Source organism: Melitaea cinxia, chromosome 2 (assembly GCF_905220565.1).
Source record: "Melitaea cinxia chromosome 2, ilMelCinx1.1, whole genome shotgun sequence".
Taxonomy (NCBI): Eukaryota; Metazoa; Arthropoda; class Insecta; order Lepidoptera; family Nymphalidae; genus Melitaea; species Melitaea cinxia.
In genome coordinates this window covers 17,572,209-17,580,137 of record NC_059395.1, presented here as the reverse complement: position 1 = coordinate 17,580,137, position 7,929 = coordinate 17,572,209, and the positions used below count along the sequence as shown (strand labels likewise).

Sequence of the window (7,929 nt, the reverse complement as noted above, 5' to 3'; positions counted from 1 at the left end):
ACAAATTTAATTTAGTCATTTCTGACTGATTTTTCCTGCTAGTGGTAAAATTTTTACACATATGTACAATTGTATATAATTCATAAAAATTGCGACAAAAATTTAACGCCAGGAAGTGAAATCAGAAACTGATGATTTATTAGTAAAATTTACCGGTACAAATTTATTCGTTAGGATGGTGATAGCCGAAAGTCCCAATATTGCACGAATGATTTCGTTTCATTTATATATGAATGTATGTATAGTGTCCTTTATAGAATCGTAAACGATGCATTTGATCATCTCATGATCTTCAGCAAAGTGTTATGCATGAACCCATAAAAGTTTCTGAGTTGGTACGGCAAAAAAAAGCGTAGCAACGCGCGCAGGGTACAGCTAGTAATAAATATCTGTAACAAACACATGTGGTCGTCTGTTCCTATGACAAGCAAGTTAATGATCGTGTTATAGGTAGAAGCTGACTGTTATCGCTAAATATATATTTTTGATAGGAATAATACATATATAAATAAATACACCCAAACTCAAGAGCAGGAGCAGTAAGGAAGGCCACTACAAACTGTGCCAACGGGCTATTCTGCCATAAAGTACGAATGGTATTTCCAGTGTCACGGAGAAACACTCACTACATGTCTGTCTTGCCTTTACTGTCAACATAGACAGTCAGTGCAATATAATGACTTCTTATGTTATTTTTTTAATTACGCAAACCACAGAGCTGATTATATTTTAAGCTTTTTTGTAGCTCTCGTTTACTTAAATTAAATTTATATATTTAGAATGTAAATAAATATAAAACTGAAAAAAGGTTTTATGTTTTTTTTTGTTAAAAAAAGAATTTTTTTTTAAAACGAGTCAAGTGATTCAACACAGCTATAGTGAACGCAGCACGAATCGGGTCACCCCGGGGTCAGGTGGCAAGACTTTGACTATCATCGTTCAATTAAAAACTATTAAAATGCAACCTATTAAAACGTTGCTCTTGTAAACCCCACGGCAAGAAAAGGCTTCACTGAATAATTTCTAGAACAGAATATTTTTCTATTGAATAGAAAGTTTTGATGAATTCGTAAATTTTTTAAAATGTAGTTTTTTTAGGTAATTAAATTTAACCTAAATGATATTGATTAATTATCAATTGATTGATTTATTTAGTCTGTAATACTGCAGGCCTTTTGCTCCACAAGAATATGGTCAACGAGAAGGATATTAGCTTAATTCATCTGTTGCTCCACTGCGGGTAAGCAGATGTATTTTCTACTACCACTGATGATCGGTATCAAATATCTATGATAACAACCGAAACCGACAGCTTTACGAGCTCTCCGAAGCACGTTGAGGAGACTCACAAATACAGATTCCACCCCGATTAGGAATCGAACCTGCGACCTATTTAGGTAACACACACGCCACTACACCAGATCAGTTATTGATTAGTAACTTAACCTAATTTTGAAGGCTCATTAATTATTATCAAAGAAAAATCGCATCGTGATCTCAATCCATACGTTGAGGTACCATCAAACATTTATTTCACTACACAAATATTATGAAAAATTAAAATAAGAAAAATGTCGCATTTGCCCAAAAAATTTATTATTGAACACTAAGACAAGACCTAACCATCTGCTACTTTATCTTGTACGCAAAGCCATAAAAAAGCACTTAACAAAGTTAGAAAACTCGAGTCTCCGATAGAATAAATTTGGCCAATTCGTAAAGTTCGTTCGCGATTGGCGAAACAAAATTTACTACGTTTAAAAGAGGACGATTTATGTAGCTTCGTTCTGATTTCGAGTGTGTTTTTAATGGCTTCTTTTTACTTATTTTTTCTATAAAACTTGACGCAATCTGTATATATATATATATATTATTAAGTAAGCCATTATAAAGTAAGTAACCTATTATAGGTATATTAACGGATAATCTATACTAATATTATAAAGAGGTAAAGTTTCTAACTTTGTTTGTTTGTAGGGGGTAATCTTCGCAAATACTGATCCGATCATGAAAATTCTTTCACTAACAGAAAGCTACACTATTCAGGAGTTATAAAGGATATAATTTATTGTCATTGAACAAAAAATTCAGTGAAAAATAATAGTATATGTAAATCAAGTCGGAGATGTGCGAGCGAGATGAAACTCTTTACTATATATTTGCATCACAAAAATAATTAACGCCCAACGAAGTGGGCACGGATCGGCTAGTATATAATATAAAGGAAAGCATTATTATGTATATTTATTATTTTATAAACGACAAAGCAAAATAACAAATCACATATGTATATGTATTTAATTGCGTAAAATTTGCACAACGACAACTATTGCAATCCAACCGGTTAACATGTCTATTGTTATCATTTGTTTCATTTAATGAATTATTTTATTAATAATTCTACATGTTAACGCATTTTATATGAGTATGTAATTATTTTTTAAAGTTTTTTTTTTTATATAAATAGTTTATTAAACATTACATATTTACAATTCACAACTTAAGAACTAAATATTTACAGATAGTTTTGGTATAAATCATGTCCGCGTGGAATTGTGCCAAGAATGCTGGCAGCATTTCCCCGTTGAATCGCTATGCCGATTCTCTGGGCAAAAAATGCACCAGCCCTCTTTTCACCAGTGTGTTTTTTTTAAGTAAAGTCACGTTTATGATATAAAATAATAATGCGCCAGTTTGTTGATTTTTTCGTCTGAGCGTGCTAATCGCACGATCTACTGGTCCAATTCGAAAAATTCTATTTACGTTAGATAGCCTGTTTATTGGAAAAGGTTTAGGCTATAAATCGTCACCCTGTGCCTCACAGGAGCGTTACAATTATCATAAATTTCAGCGTAGGTAATGAAGCATAGGTCGTGTTTTTTTATTAATGTTGTTAATTGTTGATTCAAAAATTATTATGTATTGTTACTATACCTTCATATATATATATATATATATATATATATATATATATATATATATATATATATCTTTTATACATATTTATACCCCTGAGCTAATACAAAACTAGGTGATCTAAAATAATAAAGAGATGTTTTTAAGGGTGCATATTTATGTTGGTTAAGTAATATAATTCGTCACATAAAAGTTTATTATAATATTTATAGATCACCAAATTTTATTAGGGTGATTTCACCACCATGATTACTCTCCTAAAACTTTGATTTGAAATTATCGGCATCGCATTCGAATTCTTATAAGAGAAAGTTCTGACAATGTTCGAACATCCTGTCATTTTGATTTGTCATAAACAGTTCATAAAACTCATATCTTCAATACAAATTCGTAATACTATATTAGTACCGTACAGCGCCATCTATTGAAAGTTTCCTACAATGTCGTCCTCGTCCGCGACAGATTATTTCCGGGGCTTGTCAGCGCGACGCGCAGTACAAATTGCTTCGTCTGCATTAAGCCCTAGACGTAAAATAACGGAAATGAAAATGGTATCTATTGGATTTATTTTATTTAATGATAAAATATACAGTTTCAGTTATTATTATTTTTTTAATGATAGCTAAACAATTGACTTCCGTAGACTTTTTATTTTGTAGAAGTTTTTATTACATAAGTACTTTGTTAGAAAGAATGAAAATTCGTATTCGTAACATAAATAAGAATAAGGATTATAAAGTAAAAATAATTTGTTATAACAAACAAAACGAAAATTGAAAAAATGATTTTGGGTTAAGTAAATACAAAGTACAATATTAAGTTAGTACCTATATTGTTTCTTATACATTTCTTACAATTTGGCAAAGGCGCATTGATTTATAAAAAAACCGGCCAAGTGCGAGTTGGACTTGCGTACCCAGGGTCCGTACAAACAAAAGTATTAAAAATATTTTTATTATATGATGGAACTAAAAATTTACGCTGTTCGCAATTTTTGCTTTATCTGTGCTATAAGACTTTTCCAAAACCAAATTTCAAGATTGTTAGTTCACGAGAAGTACCGCGTAGATTTTGATTCCCTTACGAGTGTCAAAAATTAGTAGCATAAACGGCTGTATCTTTTGATTGCGTTGGCTTAGAAATAATTTTTTTCACAGCTCCAAGGGACAGTAGGCTTGAGTATTCGATATGACCGATTTCTACCGTTCGATAAAGTTTCATACTTCTGAAAATTTATTCAGATTACAATCACAAACATTACAGAATACAATTGCAATTAACCATCATTATCGATATTCATTTATCATTGAATATAATTTTAAATATTGTGAAAATAGGTACTCATTATCGCAATTATCGCGGTTTAATTACCTTTAATAATTCACCCCGAGGCAGATTTTGTCATACGCTAGTGTTATCCACTTTATTTCGGACCGACTTTAAAGAGTCGACATTTTTATTTTATTTTTACGTAGTTATTTGGGGGTAACAGGTGTATACAGGTGTAATCTTTGATAATATTACTTATTATTGTTTATTTAATTACTATCGAATATGTGAAACATATGCCTGAACAAAAATTATCTTATATATATTTATTTATTTCATAAAATAACACTTCTGAGGATTGCTCCGTAAAATAAGCTTCAAGCGTTTTAACGTAATCGATAAAGTTTTTGGAGTTACATACCTAATTGATGTACAAAAAATTATATTTCTCTATATTACTAACATACATTCAACAATCAAACTTACATCTACTATGTGACTCGTATATTTTTTCCACTGACCATCACCACCTTAAGCTGTCGGTCGTGAGATTACAATGTGATTTGAAAGTAGATTGTAATATTTTAATAGTATTTCAATGACCGTTTAATGATGATATTGATATTACTTTTTCACCTCAGATACTAAGTTTTACTATAACTACCTTGCGCTGCTAGAAAATAATGTACCAGTAATTATTTGACGGTATAGATGAATTTATGTTTGAAAGTAGTGTTGACTCTCTGACACGATAATATAGAAAAATATTCCACAGTAGAATTATGTTAATACGATATTTTTATTTTCGTACTATCCGTAATAATTATACTTAAAATATACTTCTATAACTACTAATTTAGTTACAGCTATACATAATTACTGCGCTGTTAATTAAGAATAATAAGTATGATTAAGCAATAGGTATATTGTTACGCTATACCAGTTAGTTAGTTCAAAAGGTTAGTAGTGTATCGTCTTCTGATACTAGTAGTTTGCAAGAACTACCATCCTAGTAATTATTTCTTAACGATATTGTAAAAGACCTGTACAGGTAAGTTAATAAAAGTAATATGAGGAGCTTTTTAGAAACATTAATGTTGTTTATGGCAGATATTTTTATATAGTAGTTAATTGATGTGCTAGCGTTTGTTAGAGGTAAAAAATGTTGGTATAGCTATCGATGTTTATCGTTGTCTGGACGTTTGTGATTGTAATGTATTTGTTTACGAACGCCGGACCAAGAACTATGACCCAGTAGGGTATTAACTGGATGTTGGACAGTTTGAACACCCTCACTTACACAGATTTTTGACACGTTTGTATTTTACGCTTCTTTAAAAGTCGCCTGCATCATATTATCACTTTCAATTTCAAATCATCTAGACATACGATTTCGTCTCGTCTAGCATTTTAACGGACTCTGAAACATATGGAACATATTGGCTGCACGCATCGCAAAAGATGGCAAGTACGTGATGATCAAATCTCCCAGTGTATCTTCAAGATAAAGTGTCAGCTTTTATTAATTATTAGTTATTATCAAAAATCCTATATAAAATTGTAATTTTTTTCTCTTCCAGAAAGAAACCATGCTGTGTATATTAGGGATTATTTTGTCCGCGAGGTTTTTAAATGCTATCAATTTAAAGTCGGATGGGATATTATCCCTTTCACATTACTATATTCCGCAGTATCTGGAAGCTAATCAATCTTTTCCACAAGCGAAATTTTATATACAAAATAACTTGTAAGAAAGCAATATTTATATTTATTTTAAATTTTTTAAACTATTATTTTTATAACGCGCCGCAAGTTTTTACTTAATTTCAATGCCATATTTAATAATAATAATACTCCTTATTTTACACCATTAAAATAAACAACAAAATAAATAAACAAAATAATAACACAAAATGAAAGATGTACAAAGGCGGCCTTATAGCTGAAAGATCTTTTCCAGACAACCTTATATAAGAAGGCTTGTAAAATATTTAATTATTTATTATTATTATTTATAAGAAAGCTGGATGAGGATTGCGGATAGTAGTTTACTAGGCTATTTTCAAAGCAAACAATAAAAAATTTCGTTTCAGACCAAAAAACATAACTGACCCAAGAAATGTAACAAATAGAGAACTTGCCTTTTCAAGCCTCGTAGCAATATTAGGAGGTCTCGTTGAATCCTATACAATCAATCCTAAGCAATACGAACCGACCGACTTAATACATTATTACAACGAAAACGGAAGAAAAGACTATACTCAAGTAGTCGAAGTAACAAATAAATTATTAGAGGAAGCTAGTACCAAAGTTACACCGGTAAGTTAAAGAATAAAAGTTACTGTAAACTAACATTTCTTAAAATATTGTTATACAAAAACAAAATTATATACAATAGTATCTATTATTATTAAATTAGTCTTGTATCTAATTGTTTGTTACTGACAACTTTTTGTCTAGATAATTTATCCTGAATGCCTTAATCCGATCTTGGTCCCAGCCAACAGATAATAAAATAGTTATTATAATATACAAAAACTTTGATCACGATCACAAAATGTATAAAGTATTGTTATGTTTCTGTGGTGTGGTTTCGGGGCTCTAATTGTTGTCTCTTGTTGCTAGGCTACAGTGACCACTTACCATCAGATGGACCGCGCACTTGTTTGATACCCTAGTGGCATATAAAAAGCAGAGTTGCTCTTTTTAAAGTACATAAGCATTTTTCTCGTTATTTTTTTTTTTTTTAATAGAAATCAGCCTTTATTAAAACATATTTCTATAAATAGTGAAGCAATAACGATATGGATTACTGCGGATTAATGACCATTAATCAACGAACAGATACTTATCGGATTTCCAATGTATTTATTATCTAAAATCAAATAGTACTCGTTAGTACGTAAGCCTCAAATTTATTAATCATACTTTAACCACATAATGGCCAGTAATTTTACAACATTGTCACATTCTGTCTTTATTTTTGTCTTTTTATCTTTCAAAAGAAGAAATAATGCTACGCTGCTACGCCGTAGATTAAAGTACATATAGTAGGTATACATATACCTTTATTCAATTAATGGTGCATTCTAATAACTTCATTAAACATGCACACTTCATTACCATCAAGCAAGTAATATTTTTTAAATTAAACAACCTGACGAACGAAGTAGAAGACATTACCTTTGTTTATGTTCTAAAATGCAGATTCAAACAAAAGCGGTCTTATTAGAAAATCAATTATTTACAGAAAATGCCTAACTGACTGTTACATAAATGTTGTCTTATTGAACAATCATACCAGGCAAGTTGTCTAAAACAAATTACTTTGTAACCGTTGCATATTAATTTGGCTCTTTGGGTCATTTTATTTCAAACACCAGACTTAAAATGATTTTACAGATTGTAAACCTCCTGAACTCCCTATGTATTGAAGCAGCATACGGAGGCTGTGACAAAGCTATGGACTCGGCCATTAGATCTAATTACACATACTACATGCCTGCCAGACTCTTTGTACATCTCGGAAGAATATCCAAAAACATCTTAAAAAATCAGATTATACTAGATAAAATGATAAATAATGATGAAGTTGTATCTTATCTATCAGAGCACGCTAATGATAGAGGCATCATGAAACTTATCAAAAAGTTTTCAAAGGCGTATCTTATTATGAAAAGGATGAATACGTATTCGTAGAGGGATATCAATGTTAATAGCACAAAAATAAAATGTTATAATTTA

The 7,929-nt window shown here is 30.7% G+C and overlaps 1 long non-coding RNA gene across 1 annotated transcript; it reads left to right on the top strand.

Annotated features, from left to right (window-relative positions):
* Positions 1-3,409: 3,409 nt before the first annotated feature.
* Positions 3,410-7,929, top strand: LOC123661090. The gene is made up of 3 exons (XR_006744290.1): positions 3,410-3,467; positions 6,279-6,504; positions 7,588-7,929. It is a non-coding gene; the product is annotated as an uncharacterized LOC123661090 (long non-coding RNA).